General features: G+C 41.5%; 1 protein-coding gene across 1 annotated transcript in view; it reads left to right on the forward strand.

The window, feature by feature from the left end:
• Positions 1 to 4,133: 4,133 nt before the first annotated feature.
• LOC144598581 (exosomal polycystin-1-interacting protein-like) overlaps positions 4,134 to 14,199 on the forward strand; it is a 46,134-nt gene continuing 36,068 nt past the window's right edge. The window contains exon 1 of the mRNA XM_078408764.1: positions 4,134 to 4,191. The gene's annotated coding sequence lies outside the window, so the exon portion shown is untranslated. The remainder of the gene's footprint in view (positions 4,192 to 14,199) is intronic.

Consider the following 14,199-nt stretch of genomic DNA (forward strand, 5'->3'; position numbering starts at 1 on the left):
TTCTTACTGCAAATTCTTCAGATTTTTTTTTACAATGTTCCAATGAATGTTCGAATCTTTCTTGTCTACATTAATTTTCAGCAGAGGCTGAGGCAAATATTTTGAATGTGTTTATTCAATGAATGTATTCATTAGATACTCACAGTGCTACAGTTGTAATGGCATGGTGTGGATATTCAATTGTGTGATTCTAGTTATTTCAGTAGTGTGAGATTAAAAATTCACCTTGGGCAGGACAAAATGCAGCAATATTAATTTCACTGTAGAGATTCAACTGGAAGCATGAATCATATCTGCGTGCTGATATCACATTATATAATGGGAGGCTGATATTGGGCTTCAATGGAATTTATCTTTCACTAAACATTATTCCTTTTATCCTGTATCTGTACACCATGGACAGCTTGATCGTAATCATGTATTGTCTTTCCGCTGACTGGAGAGCTCACAACAAAAATATTTTTCACTGTACCTCAGTACACGTGACAATAAACTAAACTGCGGCACGGTGGCGCAGCGGTAGAGTTGCTGCTTTACAGCGAATGCAGCGCCGGAGACTCAGGTTCGATCCTGACTACGGGTGCTGCACTGTAAGGAGTTTGTACGTTCTCCCCGTGACCTGCGTGGGTTTTCTCCGAGATCTTCGGTTTCCTCCCACACTCCAAAGACGTACAGGTATGTAGGTTAATTGGCTGGGTAAATGTAAAAATTGTCCCTAGTGGGTGTAGGATAGTGTTAATGCGCGGGGATCGCTGGGCGGCACGGACTTGGAGGGCCGAAAAGGCCTGTTTCCAGCTGTATATATATGATATGATATGATATGATAAACTATACTAAACTAAAACTATACCAAACTATAACTAAACTGAAACTAAACTAAATTATATTAAACTAAACTAAATTATATTAAACTAAACTAAATCATATTAAACTAAATTAAATTAAATGAAACATCCGTCAGTTCACTGCATTGTGATGCTAGGATAACTTTGTTTACATCAGGTGCCACTAAATTGGAGCCAATACTTATTCTCTAATTTTCAATCTCTTCCACCCACAAAGAAAGCATCCAACCCAACCCAACCCACCATCTGCCCTCTGGCCCAACCTCCAAATCAACCCTGTCCCCACTGGAGGTGGTCTTGGAGGGAAGGACGCTCCTCAAGCTGCGGAGTATTTTGGACAATACAACTCACCACTCCATGACATACTGGACAACCTGAGGAGCACCTTCAGCAAAAGACTCGTTCCACCAAGATGCAGCACAGAACGCCACAGGAGATCTTTTTTCCTTGTGGCTATCAAACGGTACAACTCCTCCTCCTTCTGTCATGGGGTAGACTGACTCCCTTTCCCCCTACCCCTTCTCCTCCCCAATCCTTGCACAGCCCAAATCCTGGACTTTCCACTCATCATTTTAATTTCATGTTTCATGTATCTTGTTGTGTTTCAACAATTTCATTCCTAGGATAAATAAAGTTCTATCGTATCATATTGCATCGTAATCACCCAATGACCCCATCCTCTCCTACTGCCCAATGTTCCAATGAGTGAGCTGTTGATCCCCTAACTCCACACTTATCCCTCCCTCCACCACAGGTCTAGATCCTCTCATCCCCAGGTTAACCTCTTTACCATAGCCATGGCTCCAAATGGACCTCCAATGGCTAGATCTTTCTCAACACTCCCTGAATACCTGAATCTCGCCTGACTTTCAGATCCTATTAGAGCTTGCAACAGTGAGACCATGGTAGTGAGCTTTGTACCTTAATTGTTAAGTCTTCAATATATTTGTCAGTGCATTTCAATTTCACGGGGCATTATAACCATCATTCTGCTCCCATGAAGCTGACATTAATGCTTTTATTATTAAAGAAGAGCAGTGCATTAATTTTCACACAAAGGGTGGTAGGTGTATGGAACACACAGGTACTATCTCAATGTTTAAGAAATAATTAGACAGGTACATGAACAGGATAGGTTTAGAGGGATTTGAGCCAAACACAGGCAGGCAGGACTAGTGTAGATGGAACATGTTGGACGGTGTGGGCAAGTTGGGCCGAAGGGCTTGTTTCCACGCTGTAAGACTCTATCACTCTAAGACTATGATTGCAAGAAATGTGTCTTATTAATGTCAGTGTCTTCGAAAGATATCTATTGCTCAGGTGCAATTATTATTTTTCATAGCATCAATTCATGCTATCATCTGAACTCTTTAAATCAATTGCTGTTTACTTATTGTAGACAGTTATTCCTTGCACCTGTTGTCTTATTTCAGCCTGAATATACCAGGGAACCTAAACTTGTCGGTGTTACTCTTCACTCTAAAAGGGACATGTTGTCCCCAAACTCTCCCCATCTCATATTTGAAAGCCTCCCACTTGCCAGACGTCCCTTTGCCAGTAAACAACAATTCCCAATAAACCTACTCTCTAATCCCAGCAAAACAGGCCTTGGCCCAATTTAAGTCTTTAAATTGCAGATCCATCTTATTTTACTGCAGATCCATCTTATTTTATTTCATAACCATTTAAAAACTAATAAAATTGTGGTCACTAATTTGTACGTTCTCCCCGTGACCTGTGTGGGTTTTCTCCGAGATCTTCGGTTTCCTCCCACACTCCAAAGACATACAGGTATGTAGGTTAATTGACTGGGTAAATATAAAAATTGTCCCTAGTGTGTGTAGGATAGTGTTAGTGTGCGGGGATCGCTGGGCGGCGCGGACTCGGTGGGCCGAAGGGCCTGTTTCCGCGCTGTAATTCTAAATCTAAATCTAAATCTAATTTCAAGGTGTTCCCCTAGTAATGTTTCAGTCACCTGCCCTACCTTGATCACCTGAAAGGAGGTCAATGTTGCACCCTCACTCATAGCCCCCCATCACTCATAGCACCCTCACTCATAGCCTCACACATCTCCATTAAACTCGCCCTCGCTCACCTCACCGCTATGCCCTTTAATAATGGACATTTCCAGCTTGGGAAAATGGTTCTGACTGTCTACTCTATCAATGCCTCTCATAATTTTATACACTTCTATCATGCCTCACCTCAACCTCCAATGTTCCAGAGAAAACAATCCAAGTCTATCCAGCCTCTACTTGTAGCTGAAACCCTCTAATCCAGGCAGCATTCCAGTAAACCTCCACTGCACCCTCTCCATAACCCCCACACCTTTCCTGTAATGGGGCAACCAGAACTGCAAGCAATACTCCAAGTGTGACTTAACCAAAGTCCTATAGAGCTACATCAATGCTGGCGCATTTAACATATACCCAACCTTTTCAGGGAACCCAACCCCATTGTACTATGGGATTCCCAGGCAATATAAGGTCATAGGGTCATAAGCAATAGGAGTAGAATTAGGCCATTTGGCCCATCAAGTCTACTCCATTCAATCATGGTTGATCTATCTCTCCCTCCAAACCCCATCCTCTTGCCTTCTCCCATAGCCTCTGACAACAGTAGTGATCAAGAATCTATTTACCTCTGCCCTTTGAAGAGGATTTAAGGAGGGAATTATGAGGGAATTTTAAATCACCCATTATTCTTACAGCTATCAGCGATCTTCCTAGTTCTTGTCTCACTATAACATGTTAGCTATATAACTGGGCATATCAGGTTATTTCTATTGGGTTTTACAGTCATAACTTTCCCTGAAGATGTTTCTACAATATAACAGAGTATAATTTGTTCTCCTTTACTTGATCACATTCCACCTGGTATATAATAAGGCACCTATCTGCCCACAGAGACATTATTAGCAACATAGGAACATTATCCCAAGGTTGTATTATTATCTGCATCTTGTTAAATACACATCCAACCTTTTCCACTCCAAATAGGAGATATTAACAATGGTTTGGAGTGATAAGAAAACATCGCAATACTAACCCTAATGTTATCGCAATACTAACCCTAATGTTATATCATTAGAAGGATCATCACATCCCCATATGTTATTTTTTATTTTTTGTGCTCTTTTGGCAACACACACAAATTGATCAAGCAACCAGGAATGCAAATTATTTCCGGCTGTTCTTGTTCGAGGAAATGTAATTTTAACTCCACCCATCCTTTGGAAAAATATTACATGTTAACGTTATTATTTTGAAAATGAACAATTCATGCTGACATGAGCCAAGGCATACAACGGTGGGATGAATTTCACGATGCAACTCGACCAAGGCAGGTACATTAAATTAGAAAATTGCTCAGTCGACTCTAGCCCTCTCCTCGTGGATAGGCGTGGAAAGTTGAAAACCGTTCCAGATCGAACTTGTTATTCAACTTAAAGGCAGTATTGGCAAAATGTAAAGTGATTAATTATGTGAAGTGACTGGATGTGCTCTCTGCTGTGTTGGAGTATGTACACGTGCATTGCAGCAATCAGTAAATGTTTTCCAGCTATCAAATTAGCTACAGTTTTCTTTGTAGACAAAATATTTTATGCATTAGGTTTTCTTTCATCTGCCTATATTGTGGTCACTGCAGCTTTCATAAATGGGCTGATGTCACTTGACATGATATATGTGGTCTTGTATGTGTCACATACTTTGGTTATGCTCTAATGCAACATAAATGCTGTGGAAAGCCTAAAACATTCATTAAAAGGCAGCGCTTAAGAAATTGTCTAGTGAGTATTGATCCATGGCCTCTATCTGGTAGTTTGGTAAAGAAAAGCAACCTTAAACTTAAATACAGCATGATACCGATTGTATTTAGTTTAGTTTAGTTTAGTTTATTTTACTTTATTTTATTGACATATGTACTGATGTACAGTGAACATATAACATATAACATATAACATATAACAACTACAGCATGGAAACAGGCCTGTCCGGCCCTACCAGTCCACGCCGACCATTCTCCCTGACCTAGTCTCATCTACCTGCACTCAGACCATAACCCTCTAATCCCCTCCTATCCATATACCTATCTAATTTACTCTTAAATAATAAAATCGAGCCAACCTCCACCACTTCCACCGGAAGCCCATTCCATACAGCCACCACCCTCTGAGTGAAGAAGTTCCCCCTCATGTTACCCCTAAACCTTTGTCCCTCAATTCTGAAGCTATGTCCCCTTGTTGGAATCTTCCCCACTCTCAAAGGGAAAAGCCTACCCACGTCAACTCTGTCCGTCCCTCTCAAAATTTTAAAAACCTCTATCAAGTCCCCCCTCAACCTTCTACGCTCCAAAGAATAAAGACCCAACCTGTTCAACCTCTCTCTGTAGCCTAAGTGCTGAAACCCAGGCAACATTCTAGTAAATCTTCTCTGTACCCTCTCCATTTTGTCGACATCCTTCCTATAATTTGGCGACCAGAACTGCACACCATACTCCAGATTCGGCCTCACCAATGTCCTGTACAATTTTAACATTACATCCCAACTTCTATACTCGATGCTCTGATTTATAAAGGCAAGCATACCAAACGCCTTCTTCACTACCCTATCCACATGAGATTCCACCTTCAGGGAACAATGCACAGTTATTCCCAGATCCCTCTGTTCCACTGCATTCCTCAATTCCCTACCATTTACCCTGTACGTCCTATTTTGATTTGTCCTACCAAAATGCAGCACCTCACACTTATCAGCATTAAACTCCATCTGCCATCTTTCAGCCCACCCTTCCAAAAGGCTCTCTGTAGACTTTGAAAATCTACCTCACTATCAACTACTCCACCTATCTTAGTATCATCTGCATATTTACTAATCCAATTTGCCACACCATCATCCAGATCATTAATGTAAATGACAAACAACAGTGGACCCAACACAGATCCTTGGGGTACTCCACTAGACACTGTTTTGTTGCGTGCTATCCAGTCAGTGGAAAGACTTTACATGATTACATTCAAGCCGTCCATAGTGTACATATTACATGTTAAATGGAACAACGTTTAGTGCAAAAGTCCGGTAAAGTCTGATTAAAGATAGTCCAAGCGTCTCCAATGTGGTAGATGGTAGGTCAGGGCCACTCTCGAATTGGTGATAGAATGGTTCCGTTGCCTGATAACAGCTGGGAAGAAACTGTCCCTGAATCTAGAGGTATGCATGTCAAGTTACGTCAAGTCAAGTTTATTGTCATATGCACATGTACGATTTGGTAAAGGTACATTGAAAATCTTGATTGTAGCAGCATTACAACTACATAGACAGGCAAACACTCAAAAATATAAATTATACATAAATTACACATAAATTATACAAAACTGTGAAAAGAAAGAGTGTATAAAACAAAATATTAGTACAAAAACACAATTAACCAGTTTGCCTACAGAGCAAATAGGTCTACAGGGGATGCCATCGACACTGCTCTTCACACTGCACTGACCCACCTTGAACACCAGGGGAGCTATGTGAGGATGCTCTTCCTCGACTTCAGCTCTGCCTTTAACACGGTCATCCCGAGCAGACTGGTCACCAAACTTTCCGACCTTGGATTTTCCCAAACCATCTGCCAATGGATCAAGGACTTCCTGACCAACCGCCCCCAGACCGTCAAAATAGGCCCTCACCTCTCCTCCACCATTACACTGAGCACCGGCTCACCACAGGGCTGTGTGTTGAGCCCCATCCTTTACTCCCTCTACACTCACGACTGCGCCCCCACCCATCCCACCAACACCATCATCAAGTTCGCGGATGACACGACTGTGGTTGGACTCATCTCAGAAGGAGATGAGACAGCCTATAGGGATGAAATCCAAAGGCTGGCAGCATGGTGTTCAGTGAACAATCTGGTCCTGAACTCCTCCAAAACAAAGGAACTTATAATTGACTTTAGAAAAACCAGTGGAGATTACGACCCACTCTACATCAATGGGGTCTGTGTGGAAAGGGTACCAGCTTTCAGGTTCCTGGGTACGCACATCGCAGAGGATCTTACCTGGTCTACCAACACCATCACCACAGTAAAGAAGGCACAGCAGAGACTCCACTTCCTGAGGATCCTCAGGAAAACCAACCTGCAGGAGAAGCTCATGTTGTCCTTCTATCGCTGCTCCATCGAGAGTGTGCTGGCATACTGTATAACCACATGGTATGCCAGCTGCTCAGAAAAGGACAGGAAGGCCCTTCAGAGGGTCATCACGACGGCCCAGAAGATCATCGGCTGCTCACTGCCCTCCCTGGAGCACCTGTTCAGACTACGCTGCCTCAGTAGAGCAGGCAAAATAATAAAAGATCCATCCCACCCCGGCCACCGTCTGTTTGTTCATCTGCCCTCTGGTCGACGTTTCAGGTCGATCAAATCCCGAACAAACAGACTTAAGAACAGTTTTTACCCCAGGGCCATACGAGAACTGAACACTACCTTTGCACTAGGCAACACCGTTAAAAAATCTTGTACTTAATATAATTGTATTTAATTGTATTTATGTATTTATTTGTTTTTGCATTTATTGCATATATGTTTGTACGCACCGTCAGGATTGGCTATTTTTTAATTTCGTTGTACTCGTTGCAATGACAATAAATGAATATTATTATTATTATTATTATTATTAAGAGGTAGTCTACAGCGTCCCGTTATTGAAGAAGGATTAGAGTTGTGTGGGATGATTCAAGCACCTGACTACCTGAATTTCATGGTGTGGAACTTCAGGGATTTCTGAAGAACCTCCTGCCCAAAGGTAACAGCAAGAAGAGGGCATGGCTGGGATGATAGGGATCCTTTATGATAGATTCCACTTCTTGAAACAGCACCATAAGTAGATGCGCTCTGGTAGAAGGGGGTTGTGACCATGATGGACCATGGTTAGTCCACCACTTTTTTGAGTTCCTGTGTTTGGAATTGCTGCACAAGACCATGATGTAACCAGTCAAGGTACTTTCTGGAGTACATTTATAAAAGTTTGTTCTCAAGTATTTGGTAACCTCTTTGAAGCTCTTTAAACCTTTAAGAAAGTAGAAATGCTGGCACGCTTTCTTCATGATTACATCAATGTGCTGGGTTTATGACAGATCAACTGAGATGATAGCACCAAGAAATCTGAGGTTGCTAACTCTCTCCGCCATCAACCTACTGGCTGTGGTCTCCCAACATCCCCCTTCTGAAACCCACTATTAGTTCCTTGGTCTTGTTGATGCTGAGTAAGTGGTTGTTGCGGCCAGGTGTTCTATCTCTCCCTCGTGTCTGCTGACTCATCACCACCCATGATTCAGTGAACCACAATGTTCTCCTGAGCCACACAGCCATAGAGAGTCATAGAGTGATACAGTGTGGAAACAGGCCCTTCGGCCCAACTTGCCCACACCGGCCAACATGTCCCAGCTACACTGATCCCACCTGCCTGCGCTTGGTCCATATCCCTCCAAACCTGTTCTATCCATGTACCTGTCTAACTGTTTCTTAAATGTTGGGATAGTCCCAGCCTCAACTTCCTCATCTGGTAGCATGTTCCATACACCCACCACCCTTTGTGTGAATTTTTTTTATCTCAGGTAGTCATGGGTGTAAAGAGAGTAGACCAGGAGGCTAACCACTCAGCCCTGACATGCACCATTGTTGATGGTCAGAGAGGGGATAGTGTTACGGTCCATACTGGTTGGGTTTTCCAATGAGGAAGTCAAGGAGATGTATAGAGGCCCAGATCCTGGAGCTTGGTGATGAGTTTGGTGAGATCACAGGATTGAACATCAAGCTGTAGTCAATTAATAGGAGCCTGACATATGTGTTCCTGCAATACAGATGGCCCAGAGTTGAGTGGAGAGTTACTGGGATAGCATCTGCTGTTAATTTATTGTGGCAACATGAAATGACTCTAGTTGAGGCCTTCCTAAATCTCTGTTCTGTTTACGTTGCCTTGTGTTAAGTAATGGGTCCATATCTAATGTTTAATTTACCAAAGGACTTGATTTTCAATCAATATGAACAGATTCCAAATGGAATTTACCCACAGTGAGTCAGACAATGTGCAATTTTATAGTTAAAGGTTGCAGGAAGTAGAACAAGAGAACCCAGCTTGAAATAATAGTGAGAAGCTAAAGAACCGTGTCTCCTCAGGTAAGTTTATCAAATGCTTCCATAGGGCTTAGTTAAATAAGTTATAGTTTAAATATAAATGACAGATATTTTACTGCAAGCAGTGTGCAATTTATTTTCACATTTAAATAGAATTTCACTTTACTTTCATCTTTTCCTTCAGTAGTTATGACAATATGTTCCATTGGTTTGCATTCCGACCTTGGCTCTGATCTTAAAGATGGTGACTTTAAAGTGAGAGGGGCAAAGTTTAAAGGAGTTGTGTTGGACACGTTTTTTTACATAGAAGGTGGTGGGTGCCAGGGATGGTGATGGAAACAGATACAAAAGTGGCATTTAAGAAGCTTGGAGAAAAGGAATAGGTGACGTTTCGGGTCGGAACCCTTCTTCAGACCGTTCAGGGGTCACCTATTCCGTTTCTCTAGAGATGCTGCCTGACCCGTTGAGTTACTCCAGCATTATATGCCTGTACTATTCTATGTTCCATGGTCTAACTGGTAAGATAATTGCTTTGTCTGGATATATATTACCACTATATCTAGGGTGACAATAACATAGTCGACTTTAAATGGTTACGATTTAGCTCTCAGGATTCAGTCTTATATATCTACTAAAGGGAGAAACATCTTTGCACCAGATTATGTCTCAAAGAAGGTGCCTGTTCTGTAGAGGAGAACTATCCATTTGCTCTCTGAGGTTTGAAGTATCTTTCATTCTACAGGCTGGGACATACAGAAATTTTTGGCATATGCTGTACTTTTGTTCACGTCACCAACTTGATTGAAACTGAACAGTAATTAATATTTATGTATATGTATCAATTTACATAAGTTAAAATATTTTTCATAGTCTTACTGTTTTTTAATTGTTTACATAATTTGAAATGTTTAAAAACATTAAATTGATTAGAAGAAATTTTAAAGGGTTTACAAAGGCATTTCAGAACCCTTGTCAAAGGTCTAGCAAGGTGATCAAGCAAGTGCCTAGAGTTCCACCTCCCGAGGCCCAGACCCCACTCAAGGCAGAACTTATCTCTGGGATAGCTGCAACAATGAGGTCTGGAGTTTAGTTTGACCTGTCGCTAAACTAAAGGTTACTGTAGCCACACCAATCATGTAGTTGGAACGGATGTGAAGCATAAAAGTCAATCACAATTCATCTGCATTGTACTTTATCCAAAAACTATTTTATTTGTTGTTCCAAATATCCTACTTCAACGAAGGCAAAATAAATAGAGAGGCTAGGATATTATCAAAACAGGAACCCTGTCTAAAAAGAAAGGTTGTGAATGCAGCAGAAATAAAATTCCAATGGGACATTAAATAGAGCACAAAATGTGTGTGAAGAGATGTAGAACGAGAGCAGATAAATTCAGTTGAGGAAGAGACTCGATAACTAGATTTTTCTATGTGTATCAGCACTCGCCACTTCTGCTGCAAGTCATCTTTCTATGATAAAGCTCAATTTTTCTGTCATTGTTATAGTCTGACCTACTGTGCATGGCCCACAGCCTCCTATTACAAACACTTAACAATCTAAAGTGTAATCCCCTTCTAACTGCCTCCATTAGTCTGTTTGACCTGGCCTCGCCTTATCAAAGTATTTCCATCATTTTCCGCAACTTAAAACCACTTCTTATTTAATCTCTTGTTTCCAGTTGTGGCATTGTTAAAACTGTAAATGCTGAGTCTGAAACAAAAACTGCAATAACTGCACTTCAGGCATGATCTGTGAAAAGAGAAACTGTCAATAGTTCAGAACTAAAGAAAGCAATCTGCTGGAGGAACTCAACGGGTCTGGCAGCATCTGTGGAGGGAAATGGATGGATGACATTTCGGATCGGGACTCTTCTTCAAGATGAAAGAGGTTGTGACTATAAAGTTTCAGAACTGTTCTGAGGAAGGGTTGCAGACTCAAGACATTGACTGTTTCACTTTTCACAGGTGACTTGCTGAGATTTTTCGCTTCTTCTGTTTTTTGCATCTGTGGAGTTATGTTGTTTTTCTAATATTGTAGTTATAATATTAAGGACCCACTTCCTAAATATGATATTTGAATGTTAAATACAATTTGAAGATCCACTTACAATGTACCTTCAGCATGATCAATCCAAGGATGTGATTAGAGGATGAAGGTCCTTCTCTGAGCTTGTTTTAAAACGCTAGAATACGGTAAGGAGAGTGAAATGGAGCAGTGAAAGTGAGAAAAGAGGGGGGTGTTAAAATAGTGAGTCACAGTACCTCAGCATCATAGCTACGGGTAGAGCAGAATTCTTCCACGGTGTACTAATCTGCTTTGCTCTCACCTTCCCCAGTGCACAGAAGAGCATATGGGAAAGAGGATAAACAATTTACTAGATCAGAAGAAGGTGTGAATCATGCTGTGGATGCTTCGGGCAGGATTATAACATGCAGGAGTTCCACGGCTTGGAACCAGACGTGAGAGATTAAAACTGGTGAAAGTGACCACTTCAGGGAAATAGTCTGCCACTTAACCATACATTCAGTCAGAACAGTGTTAACAAGGAAATTTCAAATTAACTTTCAACCCATGTGTTTCGTGAAAACCTGCTAGCGAAAACACAACAAGTACTCAATGGCAACAGAAGAAGCAACAGCAGAAATTGTGCCAAATTACTCATTGTTCACAGCTGCATTCTTCTGGGAAAGGGTTTGCTCTCAGGCATGCCCAGAGAGATTACTTGACACTCTTTGAAGGTTTGGATGGCTGATCTGCACTTTGGAGGGCCGTAGTTTCACTGCTATTTATGCTTTTGGTGCCACAGATGATTAACAAGAGGCAGATGATTAACAAGAGGATCAGCAGTTTTGTTAGTCACAGGCGTAGGGGAGAGAGGATCTGAAGATAAAGACAAGGGTCACACCCTCCTGTGTTCACAGCATGATTGTGTCAGAGGACACAAAGTGCTGGAGTAACTCAGCAGGTTAGGTAGTATTGCTGGAGAACATGGATAAGTGACCTTTCCATGCTCTCCAGCGATGCTGCCAAACCTGCTGAGTTACTCCAGCACTCTGTGTCCTTTAGTGTATCAACCACCATCCGCAGTTCCTTGTTTCTCCACTATGACTGCAACAGCGAAGGCTGGAGACTCAGGGGGCCAGACAGCATCTGCAGAGACAGAAATATTTTTTCAGGGCAATAGTCATGGAAATACATTTTGATATGTTATTATTCCAGGTTTCCATTACCTGCAGTTTCTTTGTTGGATTTAGCCTAAAACTGTAGTCACACTCACTTGCGCTAACTGGATTAGAATCCCAGAAATCACTATATCGCTGGCAACAGAGGGCTTCAACGTTCTGAAGGACTTCCCAAGTGTTATTGGGCTTCCACACTTCCAGCACAATTGTGCAAGAAAAATCCAGCCCACAGAATGAAGGAATATCGTAAGAGGAGTCTGCCATTTATCCCTTCCGTCCTCTTCTGTATTTATTTAGATCACGCTCTGTTCCTCAAACCATTCCTCTCTTTTCTATATCTCTCTGTATATTTACCTAACAAAAATATGTCGTCTTCAGGTTTGTATCTTTATTAGCCGAGCATCCACAGCATTTGGCTCACCATTACCCTTGGATCTCGGGCTTCTTGATGTCTTTTCTCATAGCCCTGGCTCATTTCCTGTGGCGCTGATTCATCACCCTGAGAAGATAATTTATCTGACACTATCGATTTAAATCTGAGGAGTTGTGAATGGAACTGTACGCTGCCCAATCATTCAATCCTTGATTTAACTTAAGGGATTTTTTAGTGAGGGGAATTGATGCGGTTACTCAGAGAGCTGGCATAGTCTGTGGGATAGCAGTAGTAATGAGCTCTGGAATTCACTTTGACCTGTGGCTGCACTAAAGGTCACTGCAGCCACATGAATCATGTTGTTGGAACGGATGTGAAGGTCAATCGCAATTCATCTCCATTGTGCTTTGTCCAAAAACTATTTTCTGTTTTGTTCCAAATGTCCTCCTTCCACAAAGGCATAAGAAATAGAGAGGCTATAATGATATCAAAAAGGAAATCCTGTCTAAAAGAAAGGTTGTAAATGCAGCAGAAATAAAATTCCAATGGAAAATGTAAACGGGCACAAAATGTGTGAGACGGGATATGTAATGATATTAAATAAATTCAGTTGTGGAAGAGACTCTTGGACCCTTGTGGAAGGGTGGCATGGTGCCACAGCGATAGGGTTGCTGCCTTACAGCGCCAGCGACCCGGGTTCAATCCTGACTACAGATACTATCTGTACGTAGTTTGTACGTTCTCTCTGTGACCGCGTGGGTTTTCTCCGCTTTCCTCTCACACTCCAAAGACGTACAGGTTTATTGGATTTGTTGAAAATTATAAATTGTCCCTAGTGTGTAGAATAGTGTTAGTGTATGGAGTGATCGCTGGTTGGCACAGACTTGGTGGGCCGAAGGGCCTGTAGCTCCATGTTCGATACTTTGATTTCTCTCTGCGTATCAGCACTAGCCATTTCTGCTGCAAATCATCCTCAATTAGGCTTAATTTTTCTCTGTCATTATTACAGCCTGACCCACTGAGCACATCCCACAACACTGCAATTAGAAACACATAACACTCAAAAGTGTAACCACTCTCTAAATGCCTCCATTAATCTGTTTTAACTGGCCTTTGTTCTTTTTTTAAATCGTTTTCTGCAACTCAACCCACCTTTTATTTCAGCTCTTGTTTCCAGTGGTGACAAATTAAAACTGCAAATGCTGAAATCAAATTAGCCAATAATTATCCCCTCCATCCACTTCTGTATTCAGTCAGGTCATGTTATATACCTCAAACCATGCCTCTATTTTCCATATCCCGCTGTATATTTACATAAGATGTTGGTTTCTGGCTTATATTCTAGTGAGGAGAATTGATGGGTTTACTCTGAGAGCTGGCATAGACTTGATGGGGTGAATATTTTCTTTCTATGTTGCAAAGAAAATAGATGATTCTGTCGGAAGTGGAATGACATTGTTTTGTCATTTGCCTGTAATCTTCTCTGTTCAGCCTGTACTTAGCTTTGTGTTGAGGCCGTACCACGTTGGTAGTGAATATTTAAGTAATGCTTGAGTCCTTTCCTAATTTTTTCTTCAACAGTCATCTTTGAACAAACAATTGTTCCAGGATTTGACACACCAGAATGAAGAGTGTTCTAAGTGCAAGAATAAGATTTCATCTCCATGTGGAT

This window comes from Rhinoraja longicauda, chromosome 12, assembly GCF_053455715.1.
Source record: "Rhinoraja longicauda isolate Sanriku21f chromosome 12, sRhiLon1.1, whole genome shotgun sequence".
NCBI classification, from domain to species: domain Eukaryota; kingdom Metazoa; phylum Chordata; class Chondrichthyes; order Rajiformes; family Arhynchobatidae; genus Rhinoraja; species Rhinoraja longicauda.